The following is a 22,201-nucleotide window of genomic DNA, read 5'->3' as shown; positions in this document are numbered from 1 at the left end:
CTTTAGTCGTTCACTTATTCAAGCATTAGCTTGTTTTGGACTGTTTTTTTCTCTGAGAATGAACTGTGCAGGCAAGAAGAGAGAGAGAGAGAGGAAGGGAGGAAGGGAGGGTGTGAGGACTCCCACAGCACTAAAGCTATAATCACTTGCTTGGCACGTTTACCCCCCTCCTATGAGCCCAACTAAAGAGAATTAAGCTGGGCCAGCTGAGCCACAGGCAGGTGCTGTGTTTGTTTTTCTGATGTGTTAATAAGAGCACTCCTGCTGCCCACTGGACCATCCTCCACACACCCCACTCAGTCAAATCACACAGAACTGATTCATTTAACAGGGCAGTGCTGTCAGCAATTGCAAATAGAAGACATTTGTCTACACAATCATGTAATTATTTGAGGAAATAGCATTGAACTGTGGCTCTCCTATCCCTTCGGCTCAAAACTTAAGCCGTGTTTTGATTTGAAATGAATTTTGATTTACTAGGTCTGCCACTTATACATTTATTTTCAAAGTAAACACTTCTGCTTAAGCAGGAATATCCAATTCTTAAGAACAATGTGCATAATGTACCATATTTAGATATACGTTTAGCATGGAAAGGGTGATGATGCATCAGCCAATGAGTTAATAATGGAAATAAATAGAAACATTTGCTAACTTAGTTGTCATAAAATAAAATGTAAAATGATCCCACTACTGGCTTCATACCTTGTGCAAGAAGAGCAATCTGCTAAAGTTTTGCAGAATGTATGAATTACGTGTGTTATCATTATCATTTATCTTTTTTGTGTGTGTCATTCTATTAAAATACTTAAACAACTATCCTATTGAATAATCAGTAAGAGAAGAATCCCTTTTAAAATAAATTTATCTGAAAGGTAAGTTTATCAATTACTTATATATAGCCCTATGAATATTTTCAGATTCAGTTGCTATTTCATTGAAGGTATGTCTTTAGAGCAACACTATGCATTCAAATTGAATTATTTTACTAAATGAATAGTGAAGATATGTGAAATGTATATATATAACTCGTGGAATTACTGAATAATAACACCATGAATTATATTAAGTATGAAATAAAATGTAGTTACACCAGCAACAACGTGTGAGTCAAGGCCTTCTGTGCCAATTTTTATTGTCCATAAATCCCCCATTAACAAACAGATACAAAATCCTTAAATATTCGGCATAATACAATGTCACAGTCACTATTTTACAGACACTAAACCTTGCAAATCTTAATATTCAGATGAAATGACAAAATTAAGAAAATTATAGCCATTTATTAAATGTGCTGATATATATATATATATATAATTTAGTCATTCACCTTACTAAACTTGAATTTGAGCTATGTTGTGTTTTGTTATTTTTAATAAAAGTAAGGTTCAGCTTTTATATTTTATTAATGAAATATTTTATTTATGAAATTCCAAAACAATGTAAAAATTATACGTATCATACACCCAGACAGATGTGAGTAAACCAGTTCAAAGTGAACTACAGAATTTATTGAATCAATATTAGACGTGATATTTAAAAATTGAGTGAATGAAAATCTAATTTCCATTTTGTGCAGCATGTGACCAGATCAGTGGATACCAGTTGTTTGGGGAAACTGCTTAATGTTTTATACCTCAGGAAGTGACAACTGTGTGACGTTCAACCAAGATAAAAAGAGGCTTAGTGATGAAAGTCTCGTACTGACGACCCGTCAAGGTTCAGTTTGAGGAGGCATGTACAGTTTGCTGATGTCACAATGACACACTGAGAATTTTCTGATTTCAGGTGAAAATAGAGTGAGAGCTCTAGAGAGGTAAGAATGATGTTATCAAGAAGCTTGATGAAGACGAATATCACTGGCTAGAATGCAGACGCCTGTAAACCATTTAAAAAAAGAAAAAAAGAAATGTGCCTTATTCTATCATATTTCAGTGTTACTTCAATGGCATAAAATTACTATTTTTGACTATCTCTAAGGAATCCTTAATCATATCCAACAGTTTCTGCATTATTCTTGCCCAAGGCCCTTCACAAAGCCAGTTTTAATCAACATGATGAATGATCTATAAAACATTATTTCAAATGACCACAACATTTGAGACTGCATCCCACATCAGCACCTTTTGTTGCCAATATGCTCCTATAAAGGTGATTCCAAGGTTTTTTGGATGGCAGTCTTAGGTAGAAACAAAAGACTACTTAAATGTTCTTTGAAGCATCTAGATTCTAGGCAACAAAAAGGATCATTAATAAAACATGAAACAAGATCAATTTTCCTTTGGCACTGAATTTAATTATGTGTTTATAAAATAATAAATAATTTCATGCCTATATTACACTGTGAGATTATTCCTTTCAACAAAGTCTTGAGAAAGCTTATAATTTTTATTGGTATTGGTTTTCCTTAGGTAAGTACATTTTCAACACGCCAGCGGGAGCTCACTGGGATATGCTAATCAGTCAAACCATGACACTTTATTTGCATGAGGTATTCCAGGGATTCTCATTCTAGAAAGCGTTTGATTGGACAAAAATCTGTGTAGTGCAGGATGAGTCATCAGTATTGTTGGTCGGTTTGTCTGGAGGAGAAAGAGTGTATATTTGAAATATATGATATCTAAATGCTATTTTGCCAACTTTTAGTAGGATGTCAGAATATAGATGACCAAAATTCAGGAAAATTGCACTCTTGGTGACATTAAACAGTGGTGTCCTCTCGCTATAGCAATTATGTAAACAAAATAATTGTAATGGTCTATTTTAGCAACCGCTAATGTGTTGACAGTGAAATCAGGGTGTCATTCTCTGGAAGAGGGTTTGGTGCATGCTGGGTAAAACTTAATCAAGCACTCATTAGTCGGGCTTTCCATGTGCTTGCCTAAAGGACCCAAAAGTAATGAAATGAAATACTGACAGAGCAATAATTGGTCATGCTTCACTAGCAGTCTTCTTTCGGAGATGGTACTGTATTCTTTAGCACATTTCTTTGGATGTGCAGTCTTGTGTATAAATGCATTTTTATCAAATTTGCCATGGAGATTTAAACTTAATCCGCATATATGATGCTCTTTGGTGCGTTAACAAGTCCACAGGGAATATTTTGGGCTGTGGTATTATGAATGTTTTGAAGCTTTGAAGAAAAATGTTCCGTCGCAAATTCAACTCCGGATCTAAACACTATCAATTATTTAATTATATAAAAATGAGGATATCCGACAAGTGTAAATCACGCAGAAGAAAGCCTTCTCTTAATCTGCCTTTGTTTTATTGTGTAAACATGAACACACAAGCACACACTGAGCAGAATTATTCTTCTTTTCCTTACTTGGAATTAGACATATGACAGGAAATGATCTGATCCATGCATTTTCTAAACTTTCTAATCTCACATAAGGTCCCTCTGCATGGGAAAAACACCTAAGGAGCATGCTGTTACATAAAACTTCATTTAATTTCATATCAATACATATGAATGAGGATTGCATCTATTTGTGCTGTAGACGGTTTTGTTATTATGCAGACTTGAGATATTTAAAGTGTCATGCACATTACAGTAGAGAAGCTCAGAGCAGAGCAGTCTGTGATTATGGGCTGCATGTGTTCAGATTCTTTCACAAGGCATTGATGTTTTATTAACATATTCACGCCAGAACCTTGCAAAAAAAAGTGATTCTGATATTCTGACATTTGTTTCAGAAGCTCTGAATCCTCATTACAGCTTTCTAAAACACTGAAATAAACATTGTACTTATACATTGAATGAAAACACCCTGAAACGAAAGATTGACTCGTTCTCGAGTCAAGAACCGGTTTGCAGTGCTTTTGACCGTTTGCTGTTGTGGCCACAACTTCTTATGTTGAGGGAACTACATGTTTTTCTAGTGGCCATGAATCTAATGCGTAAACAAACCTGTGTGACCATAGCAACCCTGGATAATCAGAGATGTATTAATTTATATTTTATTTTGAATTAATGAAATATTATATTATTTATTATAGAAAATATTTTATTATAAAATTATTATTATATTAACCATATGCCTTGGTTACCGGACTTTATTACATGCCAGTGGTATAGCCCCATCAGAAATTGATTAGCCCTGGCACAAAATGTAGTTTCATTTGTAAAAACACAACAGGCTCATTTATCATTTATCTGACAATTATGTGCTGATTGTGCTGTTGAGCACTCCGCTCATAACTTTAGCACAGAATCAGTTCAAAATCAATCACCAAAAGAACCAGGGCCGGGTTTCCCAATAACAATTGATCTTAGAGCTTAAAAGCGTTTTCTACGAGTAATTTTGCAATTGTTTGTTATTGTTTCACGTGAACAATGCACTTAACACTTTCTGCCCTTTTTAATTATTTCATTTATAAATTAATGAAACAAAAATAAGAAAACGAGTCATAAAGTGTACAATGAAGCACAATCAAATCCTTATATTATAATCACATTGCGCTTGAATAAAGTTAAAGGTGTAATCTGCCGATTGTCCTGCAGGTGACCATATAAACCTGTTTTCTTACGATGCACTTAGGGCTTAACTAATACTCCAGAGGGTTGCTGTGATTTTTCCAAGTAAGACATGTTCCTGTCATGATCCTGCCCTCGTGTCCTTGATTTTTCCTAGTCTTGAGGCAGGATCATGACAGACCCATGTTTTGTGTACAAGCGCATGGCCTTGTCTTTGGGCCATGTGCTTGTGTTGTCTCGTTCCCTTGCCCCGCCCCCCTTGTTAACCTAGTCGTGTCTTGATTGTCCCATCTGTAACACCTGTCGTGTCTTGATTAGTACCCCTATTTAGATCTCCTAGTGTGCTCTGTCTTGCGTCGGTTCATTGTCATTGTGATTGTACCTGTGATTGTGATTGTTCCACTCTGTGATTGTTCCTTAAAGAAGTGTTTGTATTACCGTGAGTGTTTGTTTATAGTTAGTATTTAGAGTCCTTGTTTATCTTGTTAGTCCAGTCCTGTTTTAGTTATTTAGTCTTTACCTTGCTCCGTGTTTTCCCCCTCGTGGGTTTTGTTTTCCCCTTTTTGTAATAAACCCTTTGTTTGAGAATCCCTGTCTGCACCTGAGTTCCTCCCTTACCAATACCTGACAGTTCCTGGATCAACATCTTCTGATGATCCTGGATCAACATTATTGTCCAAAAATATAGACTTAACCCAATCCCTACCCCTAAACCTAACCTTAATTTATTATAAAATCAGTGGGAAATAATAGCTGATTAAAAAGGGTGTAGAAGCACCTAAATCTGATTGTAAGCCTAAAACAGATATTTTCTGAAAAGTTATATCTCAGTTCTGATTGGTTGATTGGAATGTTGATCCAGGAACATGTTGTACTTGGTGAAATCACGCTCGCCTACTCCAGAGCACTCGTAGATCTACGATGATTTTCAAGTGAAACAGACTGTAATATTAAGATCAGTCATATGATAATTTGAACGAACTTCTTAGGCTTACGAAGTTTTTGGGAAATTCAGCCCAGTTCGGTTCAGATGCGCGGTGTGTCAGTCTGGTTCTCGGTTCAGTGTACTGCTGATCCGAATACCGATGCAACCGGCTCTTGACTCGAGAACGAATCAGTCTGTTGTTCGTTATATGGCTTGGCTCAGTGTTCATCTTCAGTTCTCTCTTCACAGCAGTTCAGTCAGTGTACTGTTTAAGTAAATGAATTACTCCAGGATATTGGTTTATTCTGACTCAGAGGGAGTGTCAGCCACATTAAAAAAGTTAACAGCTTAAGTCATTTGTGGATTAATGCGTAATGGAGACACGAACCGTTTCAAACAATTCAGTTCGATTTAGTGAACTGGTTCAAGAATAAGTTGTAACTTTTGTTATTTTGAACCAAAATGTATTTTCGATGCTTCAACAAATTCTAACCAACCCTCTGATGTCACATGGACTACTTTGATGATATTTTTATTACCTTTCTGGACATGGACAGTATACCGTACACACAGTTTCAATGGAGGGACAGAAAGCTCTCGGACTAAATCTAAAATATCTGTGTTCCGAAGATGAACAGATGAACGGAGGTCTTACGGGTTTGGAATGACATGAGGGTGAGTTATTAATGACATAATTTACATTTTTGGGTGAACTTACCCTTTAATGTTCCACAGAAGAAATAAAGTCATACAGGTTTGGAACAACATGAGTATGAATAAATGATGACAGAATTTTTTAATTTATGGATAAATTATCCCTTTAACATTATTCCATAGCTTGTGCAACCTAAGTGTCTAAACAGATATAGAAAGATATTTCAGTGTTGGAGCACATTTTGATTAAATATTGCAAAAACAAACAATTGTCTTTTTAGGAATAAAATGCCCTGATGAATCATTCAAAATAAATAAACAGACTGAATTTAGATTTTATGTTTAGTTCCACTACACAATGCTAATTGTTAAATCCTTCATTCATATCTCTTCCATTCAGAGAACACACCTGAGCTCTTAACCAAACCCAGACAACGGTGTTAAATTCTAGGAATCTAAAACAACAACAGCAAGACTGTTTATAAGAACAGGCTTTGCAGGAGAGAGGAAATCGATGGCAGAAATCAATGCTGCACTCCCTCTAATGGTGGAGTTGTCTGTCACCAAACACGGCTCGCTTTCTGCCAAGATCTCAACCAGTGTGCTAACTGTTTAGTAGCTCCACAGTTTCTGTATAGTTGCAACTTTGAGCTATGGTTAAAGTGGTACATCCTTTCTAGTCCTGAATATCCTGCTGTGCATTATTCATCAGCAGGGCTTTGATGATTGGGATGTTGCTGAGCTGGTCAGTTAAATGCAGTGGTGTTGACTAGCTGTTGTTCTGGGCATTCACACTGAAATTATGAGATATCAGCTGCAGAACGCTAGGGAAGCAGCTACTATTACAGGCTAAATTGAGTGGTGTCCAGCCATTATCTTCAGCCAGGTTAGGGTTGGCAACTGCTGTTAGCAGCACCATCACCACCTCCGCCTGCCCATGATGGCAGGCAAGGTGCAGAGGAGTCCAGTCGTGGTGTTCCTCCAACATGAGGACAGTCTCCGGATGGCCTTTCAGGGCTGCCATGTGTATGGGTGTCCAATTCTGATAAGTTCTGATGTTGGGGTCAACTCCTTTACTCAAAAGGAGTCTGCAGATACCTGTGTAACCCTTCAGAGCGGCAAAATGTAGGGGACTGTAGCTTTGCTCATTCATATCAGCCCCATTATTAACCAGAAAATGGACCACCCTGAAGTGCCCCTCATCTGCCGCCAAGTGTAGAGAAGTGGATTGAAGATTATCTGGTTTATTAACGTCAGCTCCATTTTTGAGCAAGAGTTTGACTATGTTCACATAACCATAAATGCAAGCCACGTGAAGACTGCTGCTCCACGGCATCCAGACATCGGAGCAAGATTCTCACAATGTGCTTGTGGCCGTTCTGAGCAGCTAGATGCAAATTGATCCACCTGTCCTTCTCCTTAGCATCCGCTTTCATCTTAATGTCTAACAAAAGGCGAAGGGATCTGTCGTCGCCAGCCTTTACGGCAAAATGCAGCGCGATCCACTGGTCGCCATCGTTGAGGTTGACGTCAGCTCCACAGTCTGCCAGCAAGCTGCAGATCTCGTAACATTTGTGCAGAACCGCGACGATGAGTGGGGTGTAGCCTTTTACACTCTGGCAGTTCACTGAGGCTTTCAGATTCAAGACCATCTGCACTCTTTTCCCGCTTGCCACGGCATGATGACGGAGAGAGTTGTTGTCTTGGAAGTGCATAAACACATGCTCTTTTCGCAAAACTTTTTTAAAATTCTCAGTGTCTTTCTTTACAAGGAGAGAGTTAATGCTAGAATCATCTGTAGGATTTTGTTTTTATATACTGTAGTAATAGTATGAACGAAGAGAGTTTCTACAGACAAATTTGGTCAAAATACTTGCCTAAGGAGTCAGCTGTTTTCTTTGGATAATGGAAAGAAAACAAAATTGAATGAATGTTATTTCTATTATGTGACTTCAGAAAGTGGTAAAAAATGAAGGTGTTATTGTTATGAATTTTAAAATGTTTGTGTGCCTTTTTTGTTTATGTTGTGCTGGTCAATATGGCAGTTACCTTATAGTATGTTTACATAATTTACAGCATTTTGCATAGACACGCTAAACTGTAACTCTAAAACCACTATACATGTCATCACTGATTTTTGGTGCAAGTGGACAAAAACAATTACATTTTACACATCAACAAAGTACAGATGACAACATTGTCAAACAGTTCCCTCTTCATACGAAGCCACAAAAATTAATATATTATTCATGCAAGGCCAGTCGTCAGTCACTTTGTAAGGAATCACTACGTGTCTGCGGACATAGCTATAGATTGAACACGTAGAGACACATTTGCATGATTTTGATGTTTTCACAAATTTGCATTTTTGCAGATTAAACGGAGACAATAACCGTATCATTTTCCAAAACTGGCACTTTGAAATCTGTTATCCCAACGTTTTTGCATTTTCAGGCCTCCGAAATGCTGTTGTCATGTAAATGAAAGAACAAAACACATGAAAAGATTTCAATTTTTACTTGAAAACTGTCATGTAAATGCCCCCTGAGGCTAAATGAATTCTGATTAATGTATGAATGTTGGATGGAGCTAAACTGCAATCACATTATCTAGGTCTGTTAGTTCGACTTTGCAGAAAGTGGACTGGTCCAACTTTTAAGTGCTTATAATCAAGCACTATTGTAGTCTTCATTGAACAGAAACATGAACCAAAATGAGGTTTGTTAATCTTCTTGTCTAAAATCACATTGCACATTATCAATGACCAAGAACGCAATACTGATACCAATTTTAGTTTGATTACAAGTCTAAATACTGGACAAAGCTAGGCTCCAATGGATTTTAAACCAAATGGTTCAATTACAAGTGTTTATGACATTCAAAAATGATGAATTATCTCGTTTAAATCATTCCTTAACATTCTGCAAGGTTTCCTTCCCAAAGTTAGATAAGAAAATGTGTTCACAGATCCCTAAGTATTACTCAAACTAACACCTTATGTGATGACTATATGACGTGGTCTAAAGATGCACTAGAAGAGTCACTTACATTCCATACCTGTTCAGGCAGACACTTTCTTATCTCACCCTTTGCATTCATGTCTGGGATTTTTAGGACTTCGCTAAGGACTCCAGTCAACCGAGCAGTCTCTGCAGAGAAATGGAGATGATACAGTTGAATGTCACTTTGGGAGCAATTTTGCTCTAGCTCTTTTTCAGTCCTTCTTACACAAGAGTGAACATTTGAGTAAAAAAAATGTGCAAACGGCCAGCCAATGATTGACAGCCTTTTAACGGCCTAATTGGGCAGTGTATCATGTGAGATAAAATCGTAATGCAGGGGATATAACGGTGCTAATCACACTGCATTTTTAGTAATCTGTTGTACAAGATTAATTGTATTCAACTCATTATACAATATGACACTGCAACAGAATGATCAGAAGCTTATTAAACTACTTTAATGCTTTTAACACAAACACTGAATAATAAAATTAATTATTGCAGTCCCTAAATCAAATAATTTAATTACTAAACGTGACCTGAGGAAGAAACAGTCACAGAAGAACTGGGAGGCTCATAAAAGATGCAACAATGTTGGTTGTTTGCTCATTGTTATTTCAGAAGAGTAAGACAACTCAGTAAACGTCTGCTGGGACATTTGGAATGCATTTTGTCTGTATATAATCAAGCACTTATTATAGTCTTCATTAAACATAAACCAGAACAAAAATCAGGTTTGTTACTAGAGAAGGCTGGTCGTCTGGTGCAATCTTGGTGACAGCATTTCTGAATGACACCAATCATGTTCTTGCACTTAGGGGATTTTTATTTCAGGGATCTTCTCTACAAGCAGGCCTTTTGCTAGATGACACTCTGATAAATATTTCTGTCATATTCAGACCTGTGACAAGGAGAATAGAACAAATAGCTTGGAGTGTTTTCTATTTTGTTCTATACAATCTCCAAATAATGCACTTTTAAACAAACACTTGATCCCCCTTCAGAAACTCAAACTGCATCAAAACGCTATGGGAATGCCTTCAGCGTGACCACGCTCTGAATCTTGTGTGTATTCAGACTGATGGATGGGAAAGACGTCACGGGTGGGTGACGTAGAGACCAGGAAGCTATAAAAGCACATGCGGTGGAACCCGTGTCAGCTTTCTGTAATTCAGCAAGCACTCTGTGTGTGTGTCAGTCAACTCTTTGTTGTGAGTCATATTTTGTGTTGTTAGTCCCAATCATTTAGCTCCATTATGTCAAAACCCGAGGCTAAGACAAAGCATTTGAAGAGCTAGAGCACACCGTGTCATAGGCTTTGTTCCTCCCTGTCCACATTATTTTACGGATTGGGATAGACACTGTCTGTGCTTTGTCTTCTTGGAAGCAAAGCACGTAGAGTCTGCTCTCAAAGGAGTGTCTAAAAGAAGTAGACACTCTCTTGAGGAAGGAGGCCATTGAGGTGATCCCTCCTCACGAAAGAGAGTCAGTATTCTACAGTTGGTACTACATCATTCTCAAAAGGGTTGGAAACATTTCCTATTTTAGATCTGCGTCAGTTGATCTACTCAGTCATGCGACTGAAGTCAAGATGCTCATCAAGCAAGCTGTGTCTCAGATCACATCCAAGGATTGGTTTGTCCCGATTGATCTGAAAGATGCATACCTCCATATCTCAATCCTTCCTCATCACAGGAAGGTCCTGAGGTGTGCTTTTTTTTTGGGGGGGGGGGGGGGGGGGGGGTTAACAGCAAAATAGTTTTAGTCTTCCATTCTCATGTGTACCTGTAATCATTGGTCGTTGCCTTTAGGGCTCATTTCCAGCCAGACTTTAACCTTCTCCTTATAGACTTGATGAAACTTGGGCCAAGCCAGTTTCTCCCAGTGACTTTCAAACTCATCTGTTTTCAAATGATTAAATCTCTCCAGGCTACCATCTCTGAAAGAATCCTGCACACTGGAATTAGCTGCTGGCATTTTGCTTTCCAGGCTCAGGAAATTAAGACGTTGCTCTTCAACATTTCTTCTTGGCACACAGAAACCAGGTCAAAGAAACACATAATAAACAAAAGCTCTGCTGGTTTTGGTAGGAGGAGTCACACTCCTGATTATTAGAATAGAAATTTAACACAGCCAGTTTTTAATGAGTTCCACAGGTGAGGCTTTGAGATTTGTACGGGACACCTGATAATATAGCAGCTTCATGTAATCAAATAATAGCATTGCTGTACGTTTGTGGTTTGTTGCTAAGGAAGACGTTTCATTTTATGATTAATTGTCTTACAGTTCAAAACGTAAATAAAGTACATGTCACATTTTCAATATAATTACTATTGTTCTCTAGAAGTTCTCCCGTTGTTCATTAATCACTCAAGCACTACATCTTGAATTTCTTGGCACATGAGCAAAAACCTGTGGAGTGAATGTTATTCTAAGTCAAAGTGTGTTGTAAATTACTGTAACCTTCGATGACAGGCTTTCAAAAAATTAAGTATTAATACTAACAACAGTAATTAACAACCAAGCTGGGAGCAGCACTCTTATACTCTTCAGCGCTCTTGCAACACTTTGAAGGAGAGACTTGGCATTCAGCTGCTGCGACTAAGTCTTTGTCGGCCATCCAAAGAGACACTTCATCCTATAAGAAGTGCACAAAGAGCCAGCCACTGCATTTCAACATGAATACAGGATCTGCTGACTTTCTACTTGGGCATATATTGATGCAAGGACCAGACTCAAAGTCAAAACATGTCACAATGTTCTGCTTTGTAATGATGCAGCAAAGGTGACTATAATTTTCAGTGTGAATGAATAAGCTAATTACCTTAATTACTGAGGAAGTACTTATGCAACAAGCTTCCACAACTGTTTCGAATGGTCTATTTCTCTACTTTCAAAGATTTAACATCAAAGTTTGTTTCTTTTCATTTCTGTAACATATTCGCATCATTTTCCATGGGGTCTATATTGGTTGTACTTTCAATTACAATAAGTCATTATGTTTTTTATTAAGTGATCTTACATTTACATTTAGTCATTTAGCAGACGATTTTATCCAAAGGGGCTTACAAATGAGGACAATAAAAGCAGTCAAAACTAACAAAAGAGCAACAATATTCAAGCCAGTAAGTCTGCTGTGCCCCTAGGTTGTCCCAACCTGGCAGAGGGATTTACATAGAGATGCATCTCAAAGGCAATCTCTACTTGTTACTACTTAATTGCTTTTCTTTTTTTTCCTCCAGTGGCAATTATTTGAAAGGGAAACACATAACGTGAATCCTAATACACAGCTGAAGAACATGACTAATTTTTGAGAACGCTGGGGTAATGATACATACAGAGAAGCATTCATGTATATCTTTGACATCAGTATGTCCTACATTGAAGACTGGTAAATCTTAAAGCGGCAAAGAAACTAGGCAGTGTTAGGATGAGCAACCCAACAGCGGCTTCAAGTAAACCCAAAATGGAAAATTCTGTCATAATTTATTAACTGTCATGTTATTCTAAACCTGGATTACTTTAAAAAAAAAAAAAGAAGATATTTTTTTCTTTTTTGTCCATACATGAATCTTGTTTTGGATAACATTAACCTTCACAAATATTCTTCAAAATATCTTTGGTCTTAAATTGTGTCACACAGTAAATTGTCAATATTGTAGCAATCTATGAAGGAGGTAATTTTCACACCAATCAGCTATTTGTTGGACAGTCTGAGAAATCTGCATGGGGGAAAATCATGTGGATTCCTACAGAAATTATTGAATATTTTAGTAATAATTTAGTAGAAACAGAAGATTCAAGGTAAATCTGACTGCACTTTTATGAAGAGAAAAAATAAAAAAGGTTTTGGAACAACTATATGACCTATCACTTTAAATAGCTGTCTGTTTACATTATTTTTATTTTATTTTATTAGTTTATTTGACAGGGGCCGTGCACAGTTCAAGACCTGTACCAGAGTTAGCTGTAAAGCTAATTTACATCTGTGGTCCCTGGGCAATTCTCTTGGTATTCACTCATTTACTTAGCATGTATAAGTGTTCACAACGAAATGGTTGACTGGCTTGCAATTTTTACATCTATATTGTAATATTAAAAAGCATGGCACTATGAAACAGAATAAGCGTGTTTCCAAGAGCAATTTGGGCCTCTTTTAACAGTGTTAATAGTTTCATCAATCTCCTAGTGCAGCAACTAAACATAATGATGAGCAATTCAAAAACTGTCAGATAATGATTGAATTCTCAATGCAGATTTTAGTCTGGTTGGCTGGTTTGCAGTGAGCTCTGTTCTGTTAGCATTCACAGAAGGCCCTTGACCAGCAGTAGGCAGACCTTTGCAGACAACATCTGTTTGCCACCCAGACAAGAAAGAGAGCCAAACACACCAGGAAACAGCTGGTCACTGAGCTGATTATCACTACCACGATTTCAGTGTCATCTACACAGCATTAACAGACCAAATCAGACCGGCAGTTTGGCTATGAATGTTTTATTATTCCACCAGAAAAAAAACTTGGTAATAAGTCACCTGCTGTTTCAGGGAATGATGAATTGTCTGCTTTTTTCAAAACAAGGCTGAAAGTAATGCAGTTATCCGTGCTGCTAAGATGACCCCTGCTTCCTCTCTGAAATGTGCATTTTGACACTTTGACATGCACTGCTGAGATGAGAAATGGATAACCAATAATGTCATCATCCTGAAATCAAGCCATTACACGGAGCTAAAATAAATCCCCTAAACTTCTGCATACTTGAAACTTGTTTTCAGCCTCAATTAGTTATTCTGTTAGCCTACAAACTGCCGACCACTTCACTTTCTGTCTTGCAGTGACAGACTAATAAGCTCAGGGAAGATCATTTGTTTAGAAACTGCAGATGCTGTCATCAAAACAGGGAGAGTAATGAAAAGGAGAAAATCTTTCAACAGAAATATTGAGACCTCTTCAACAGTGATAAATGATCGGCAAGTTTTCATCTGTGAGGCCGGGTTCAGTCTCACCTTCTCGCACTGTGAATGGTTCCTCAAACACACGCTCAGGTCACAGTGCAGGTAAGCCGTGGCGTAATTGATCATCTGGAAAAAGACTGATGGCGAAGCTGGCCCTCTTTGACAGGATGCTAGGAAGTAGTCTAATGTCATGAGGGTCTATAGGCAGCCTGAGGGAGTTCACATCAAAGAGACGCGTTAGCTCTGGGAGCAAACAAAACTAAAATAATGAACTTGCCGGGTGATGCAATAAGAGGTGAAATGTCTGGCGCTAAAAAGCATGACAATTAAATCCTGTGGATGGATGTGGATGCTATATGCAAATATCTGGTGTTTTTGTAATAACAATGGTAGAAGTAGTTCAATTTAGTCCAATGTGAGATGGTAATTTAACATCATTTAACAATTATTTTAACATAATCTATCTAACACTGTCAATGGCATACACAATTTAGTATATTTTGTAAATTGCTATATATCAGTGTCATCATAACTCTTATTTTCTAAATAAATCGTATTGATGTTTTTGTGAACGATTCGGCCATGCATGCATTTCATTTAAAATAAAAGTGTAAAAAATTGAGCTTAAAATATCTCAAATGACAGAAATTTCTGTGGTGATGACATATGGTGGATTATTACTGCACAAAAAAGGAAAACACTTTCACACAGCTTAAGTAACTACAATAATACATGAAAGAACATTAGTACATTTAGTACATAAATCTACTGAGTGTAGTAAGCTGTCTCTGGATATTTGTGGCAATGTGCTATTGGCAACAGAGCTGAGAAAGTGAATACTTCACATACCAGCAGGGACACAGAAATCAGCAGTTTACTGTACTGCTCTAGCAACAAAACTTTCAGCTAAATATAGGGACATGCTTTGCCCAGGATAGCTTTCTCATGTTAAACAGTTTGAGGGAATGTAATCATATAATCATATAAACAGGAACGAATGCTTATGTATTAAACTTTCACCTAAAAACGAGGGAGAATGAATCCCTATAATCCAGCCATGCTCGGAACATGTAGTTGATCTGGCAACATAATGTGAAATGTGGCCTGGTTCAAGGACACCATGTGATTTCAGTTAATCTAAAATAACTTGAGAGGTGCACATTACCTGCAAAAAATGCAGCAGGTGGTGTTAAATTCATCAAGTCTGGCGGTGGGAGAGAGGCAGCAGGATTTTATCTCTAGGTTCACCTGGCTGTTATTTGTTTTCAGGCTGATGACGACACGTAGATTTCCGAGGGCAGGGATGAGATCTCCAGGCATGATATCTCTCTCCAAGTTCAGAGACTCATCTCTGTTGTGTACTTGCCAGTGCCGCAGATATCATCTGAGATTTGCGCCGGACTGGAAGAAGACAATCAGACGGTCAAAATCCAATACAGTGCAGTGAAAATTAATCAAGTAGACTACAGTTCATCCCCCCGCTGGCATCTCTATAGATCGTATCTGTACTTGTGAAGTTAAAGTTTATTCAGTAACATGAAGTAAATATTGGGTTATTTTGCCCTGAAAAACCATTTGTTTGGAGCTCACTCATAGCTGTGGGCATACATTGGACTTGATTTTATTTTTTGGTTTTCCTAAAGCTCCCTTTTTTATTCAAAATATTATAGAAGGCTGTTAATCATCATCTTGTCATACTACGCTGCCGGAAGGAACACAGAGCCGAGGATAATCGAAATAGTCTTTATTTATTCCAACAGGGAGACCAGGAGGAAGACGCACGTATGGAACTGGTAGACCCAACAAAACTGAACAGAAAGGATACTGGCTTATAAAGGCTGGATAACGAGGAACAGACATGTGCAGGGAATCAGTTATGATCAAACTAAACAAGGACAGGAAACTGACCAAATAAGGAAAAACAGGAACTGACACACATGACAACAGGTCAAATCCTGACATTTTGGCCCCCTCCCGGAAGTTTCGTCCTTGCACCGTAGGCAACAACAGGATGAGGCATAGGTGGGAGCTTGGGAGGATGCTCCGGTGGAGGACGGACCCCCAGGAGGGGGCCGGCAGACAGATACGATGGAGGGAGGAACCAGGGAGGAGACAGGAGGAGCTTGGAGCAGTGGGAGTCCCCAACTACAGGGGGCCAACCAATGGCGATGGAGCAGGAGCTTGAGATGGAGGCGGAGATCCAGAGATCCACGGCGTAGCCAGAGTGACTGAGGACCAAGGTAGAGCTGGCGGGAAGAGGGAGCCCAATGGAGCTGGTGGAACGGAGTGACTAGCCACAGCCAGTGGAGAGGAGTCCAGAGATGATGGCGGGTAAATGCCTGACCAAGGCGGAGCCGGAGAGATGAGGGAGCCCAGTACAGCTGATGGATCAATGGTTGACGGTGGAGGCTAAGGAGCTAGGAGCCGAGGTGGAGCGACTGGGACTACAGGCAGAGGCGGAGTCCGGGCCTCAAAGGCTGGAGGCAGAGGTGAGGGAGACTCTGACCACACATGACAACAGGTCCAATCCTGACATAACTCATCTCATTCTTAAATTAATATTCAGTTCTGGATCAATTTCAGTCTGGTTTTAAATCAAAACATAGTACAAAGACCGCCCTTTAAAAAGTACACAATGTCTTGATGCTTGATCTTGATGAACGAGTCAGTCTGTTGTTCGTTATCTGACTCGGCTCGGTGTTCATCTTCGTACTGTTTGAGTAAATGAATTACTCCGGGATATTGGTTTGTTTGAACTCAGAAGGAGTGTCAGCCACATTAAAAAAGTTAACAGCTTAAGTCATTTGTGGATTAATGCATATTGGAGACGTGAACCATTTCAAACGATTCAGTTCGATTTGGTGAACTGGTTCAAGAAGATCCGGTTACATCGAATGGTTCGTTCGCAAACCGGACGGGATATGACAAACTGCTTTGTTTTGAACTCTCTCTCACAACAGACACAGAAGAGAAGGCAATGCTGAATAAAGTCATCGTTTTTGCTATTTTTGGACCAAAATGTATTTTCGATGCTTCAGAAAAATTCTAACTGACCCTCTGATGTCACATGGACAACTTCGAAGATATTTTTCTTACCTTTCGGGACATGGACAGTAGACCGTACACACAGCTTCAATGGAGGGACTGAGAGCTCTCGGACTAAATCTAAAATATCTTAAACTGTGTTTCAAAAATAAATGGAGGTCTCACAGGTTTGGAAGAAGATGAGGGTGAGTTATTAATGACATAATTTTGCTATTTGGGTGAACTATCCCTTTAAGGTTTTACTTTTTTTTTAAAGACATGCATGTTCTAGCACCTGCATGTATTTCGGACATAATCCAGTTTTACTCTCCGAGATGGCTATGAGGTAATCTAAAAAAAAATCTATTAAAGGTCCCTATAAAATCCAAAGGAGACCATACCTTTTTGATTGCAGCACCTTGTCTCTGGAATGACCTGCCACTGGAAATTAGATGTTGTACATCCTTACAAAACACTTTTAAGAGGGGACTTTTTTGCCTGTGCATTTGATGTGAGATAACTGGTGTATATCTGATGGTCTTGTTTGCTGATGTCATGTTGTTTTATTGGAAAGCACTTTGGCCAACATGAGTTGCTTTTAAATGTAGTATACAAATAATAAACAAACAAACAAAGTAACTTAAAGCTAAAGTATCATTCCATCCACAACAGCAGCAGATATAGCCTATTTCTTTTTTTATATATCACTAAAATGAAATATCTATCTATCTATCTATCTATCTATCTATCTATCTATCTATCTATCTATCTATCTATCTATCTATCTATCTATCTATCTATCTATCTATCTATCTATCTATCCCATGCTGCTGACTGATGTAGCACTACACACATGCTAATAAAATAGCTTGTTTTCCACATAAAAAATGATTTAAGTTCTGTGTCATTACCCGCTGGGAGAATCGGGTGATATAAGCCTCCTCTTCTTGTTTATCTCTGGCAGGTCTGACACAAACCCAGCAGATACCCCTGAGTCACTTTCAACAAATGGAGTGGTACCATGAGAAATATCTTCACTCCCTTCCCTGGACTGTAATGAACCTTTGGGGAGCGATTGTGTCTCTGTACTTCAGAAACTCAAATCTGTGTGGACAACAGGAGAGAACTTTTTCCCAGTAACAGCAGGCTGCGCAGTCCGCCCAAGGTGTTTTTGTACATCTTCTGCTGCGCCTGGGCTGGACATTTCATCAGAAGGAAAGTTTGATTGTGTCGTTCGTGAATGCTCATTTAGAGTTGAGAAAAATTCAGTCTAGTTTTCAGTTAAGGTCACATGCTCTTTATGCAACACATTCTGCATTTGAATAAGATGCTAAATGAAAGTTGCTGAAGTTGTTCCAGTGAATGACTTGGTCCCTTCTGGTCGTGCTGCAGCTGTTGTGTGCCTACTGATGCCAGAAATTGGGCTGGATCTCATGTTCCAAGGATGCAATTTAACATCTGATACATTAACAAACATATGCAGTGAATCTTTGTGGATGTCAAGTCCAATTTTCTGTGTCAGTGTTCACTCAATAGATAATGACAGGTCAAATGTATTTTAAACTCTGTATTTAAGAGAGCAACAGGGGAAACAGTAGTGTGATTTGGGATTGAAACAAATCTTTTTTTAAATTGACATGAACGAGGTATGATTCATGCCTACAACTGAATGACTTCTCTGATCATGGTGTTTCAGAGATGTTGGTTTAACTGTGCCATCTCTCTTCTTTAAGTATGACTCAATCTGAAGTCCAGATGTTGATTGTGGTGTTTCTGTGAGGAATTCCTGATCTTCAACGAGCTGCTGGACTGATGGGATACTGCTAACTGTATAGCTGCAAAAAAATAAAAAATAAATCTCAGTCCCTCTCGAGTTTATAAGAAATTGTTGTTTGTTGTCTAATGGCAAACCAATCTTTCCAGTTGTCGTCAAGTGATTTAATAAGGCGTTCTCACTAATACTTTTCTTAGAAATAGACAAAAGTTTTTTAAGAACTCTGCCATCTGTTGTCACTGTATTTTGTGACTTACAGAAAGTTGTTGGCAGCAGCAAGGACTTCTTTTGTTGAACTGCATGAGAGAACAAGGAGATATTGGCAAAAGGCACCTGGGATTTTTATTTGTTGTAATGAAGGTCTTTATTGTGGATATGTAGCTGTTAGAAGTTTGATGTGTTGGGGAATGCTAAATTGTGACATGCTTTAGTTGACTGTGGCTGTATTTACTATTTTGTGTCTTGTTAATCTGCTTGAGTTCATGTTTGGCCTCTTGGATATGATGGATGGTGCTTTTTGTGATGCACCGTGCTCTTGGTTATGGTTTGTAGAGTCAAATTTAGAAAAGTCTTCTATATTTGTGAATCTCTTCACATTTGTATATGTAAACAAAGTGGGAATCGATTCAGGAGCTTGAACTGATACAAAGGCTTTTATCTCTCTGAGGGAAAATTATTTAGAGGCTGCCGAGGCTGATGAACGTTCACTTTGAAGACATAAAACACATTCTTTGTCAGAGGCAGAAGAGGCGCCGCTGTAGATAATTCGTCAAACTGATTGAGGTGTTTTGAAGTATCTCCTTGACGTAAAATGGTCCAGGGAGCCGCAAGTAAACTTTGAGTCTGTTTTATGAACACTGGTTTATTACTTGCTGTAGTTGATTTCTTAGCATTGGTTAACGAGGCAGTACTAAAGGCCATCAATTCACTTAGCCAAACTGGAAAATGATCCATTCTGTTACGTTTCTTCATCACAGAAATATTAGATGTTTTGGCTTCCTTTGGTATACGAAGATGGGAAGGTTTTAGAAAAGATTCAAATGTTTGAACAGCCAAAGAAAAGTCACTTTTATTCTGACGATGAAGGAAGTTTGTTGGTGAGGTTTGGAGTGTTGGTTAAATTTGACGCTCTTTACTTGATTTGGTGTGAAAAATCGATTTGCTTTTTAGCCTGTCCCTTGCTGAGACAATTCTTTGCACGGAGTCAGATATCAACCAGGAGGCCACAAATTGTTTTGTCACGTGTATTTTGCCAGCAGCAGTTACCATGTTTGAAAAATAATTCAGCGTGGTTGCGTCTGGAATCTTAGCAGGGATCACTCTGAAGAGGAGAATAAAACATTGAGTCTTGGTGCTTTAGTGACACCCTGAATGATGTTGGTTCATTGGTCCTAGGGTTTTGCTGCTTTCTGCCATTTTATTAACTATTACTTGGCTGGTTGATTTCACTTGTAATGGAGTATTAAGGATCAGTGAACTTTGTGAAAGCTGATTCTTCTGGTCTTTTGGCTAATGCTCAGATCCATTTCTTGGATTTTTACCAAGATCACTGGTTAAAAGCCCTGTACCCCGCAAAACTGTAAAATGCATAATGGTTGAATGGTTCTTCTTCAAAGAAACCTCTTCAGTACGATTCAGAGGGTCATCAGCTCCAAACGACTCTAGAGTCCAATTTACAGTCTTGTTTTCGCCCCTTCTTTCCACGCTCTCGCTTGACTCCCCAAGGTTATCAATTACTGCTGGATCAGAGGCCGATGCCATGGGAATGCCATTTGCGGGTGACGGAGTAATAGACTCCAAGACTCTTTGATTCTTGCTTTCAAGCAAAGCGTGAAAAAACGCAGAGATCTTTTGCCTGCCTCTGGACAGACGAGAGGCAGGCATCATGATGTCATTCATCATCATCTCAAATTCAGCCTCAACAGATGGATGAAGTCTCTCCTCATCATTGGAGATCAATGAGAGGTCTCCATCAGAATGAAACAGTTTTGCAGCAATGCTATCCTCACCTGTTGAACGTGAACCTGTACCATAAGCTAAGATAAATCTCAGCACATTTGAGGTAATTGCATCTTAATGGGTGGTTGTGGTTGCATTTACTGTACTTGAGTGCTGCATCTGATGTGGCGTATGGAACAAATCTGTCCCTGGAGAACTGATTACAGCTATAGCCAGGAGAGTAGGGCTTTCAGTGGAAATTTTTTCACCGTTGTCACTGGAGCTGTTTAGCTCTTCTAATGGCATAATTGTTATGAAGGTTGCTCTCTCGGTTTGCAGGGACTGTAAGACTTGCAGATTCTCCTCCTTAGCGCTCACTGAAAAAAGCAGAGTTGCAATTTGGCTTGGGAGATGCCTCATAAAACACACATAAATGTCTCTAGTATATAATTCGAGAGCCATTAAAACAAAACAAAAAATAGATGGTTGCAGTAAAAATTATTGGATGCATAACGATTGTTCCATATCATAATACAGCTAAGCGAGTTGCAACATTTGCCATAATTAATAATTTAGTCCTTTTTACAAACACAAATGTGTAATATGTTGCACCCTCTCAGAGAAAAAATAAATAAATAAAGTTGCTAACACTGAACAGAACATTTCTACAGAACTGCACCCATAAGGACAGGCCTATAACACCTAATTACTAATTACCAATTACTTATCAATAGTGCTCTTATATCACAATTAAATACATTAGTATGATGTATTTAATATATTATTATAATATAAATATATTCTTTTATTTTTTGAAAGATTGTATGTTGGTGGGTGACATGTCTCAAAATTAAACGATGATATATTTTTGAAATATCAAAAACAAAAAAATATATATAAAATTATAAATTGCATAATGTATAATTATATACAGAATTAACTATATTATATAACTTTTAAATTCTAATTTAATTAATTTAAAATGTATATTATAATTTGGATAATGCTTTCATTACTTAAAATGAATTATGAAATAATTAAGTTATAATTTTGTAATATATATTTGTGGTACTACATGTATTATATATTTAATTAATACGCTAATTTAATAATAATAATAATAATAAGCACATTAAATATTTAATTAACAATACTTAATACAAAACTTAGTGTACATACCTTGAGTCCAAAAATGAAAAATATTAAACCAATCCACATAATTAATCTTCTCTCTTGGTTTCTTATAAGCTACACATACATAAAAAACCATAATGAATTTCTACTGAGATGCACTACACAGGATACGATCCAACAGAGCTCACACTACACTCTCTGCAGGAGCCTTCTGTGAGCTTTACCTTGCTCTCTAGTCATTTATAAGTAGATTAGATTACTGACACGTGAACAAAAGCAAGCTAAGAAAAATAAAACAGATTTCTGTGTCAGTAGAA

The 22,201-nt window shown here is 38.0% G+C and overlaps 1 long non-coding RNA gene and 1 pseudogene across 2 annotated transcripts; both read right to left on the bottom strand.

The window, feature by feature from the left end:
- Positions 1-6,137: 6,137 nt before the first annotated feature.
- On the bottom strand, positions 6,138-7,870 carry LOC113058904 (ankyrin repeat and protein kinase domain-containing protein 1 pseudogene; annotated as a pseudogene).
- A 1,023-nt stretch (positions 7,871-8,893) lies between these two features.
- On the bottom strand, positions 8,894-21,245 carry LOC113058427 (uncharacterized). Of its 2 annotated transcripts, XR_003277967.1 has the most exons (4): positions 17,950-21,245; positions 15,180-15,415; positions 14,066-14,223; positions 8,894-9,208 (listed from the first exon to the last, which is right to left on the bottom strand). It is a non-coding gene; the product is annotated as an uncharacterized LOC113058427 (long non-coding RNA). The 2 variants fall into 2 exon arrangements; XR_003277966.1 differs by lacking the exon at positions 17,950-21,245 and having other exon boundaries at positions 15,180-15,663.
- Between the last annotated feature and the right edge of the window lie 956 nt (positions 21,246-22,201).

Source organism: Carassius auratus, chromosome 40 (genome assembly GCF_003368295.1).
Source record: "Carassius auratus strain Wakin chromosome 40, ASM336829v1, whole genome shotgun sequence".
Taxonomy (NCBI): domain Eukaryota; kingdom Metazoa; phylum Chordata; class Actinopteri; order Cypriniformes; family Cyprinidae; genus Carassius; species Carassius auratus.
Note: the sequence above shows the minus strand (reverse complement) of the source record. Positions and strands in the feature narration are given on the sequence as shown.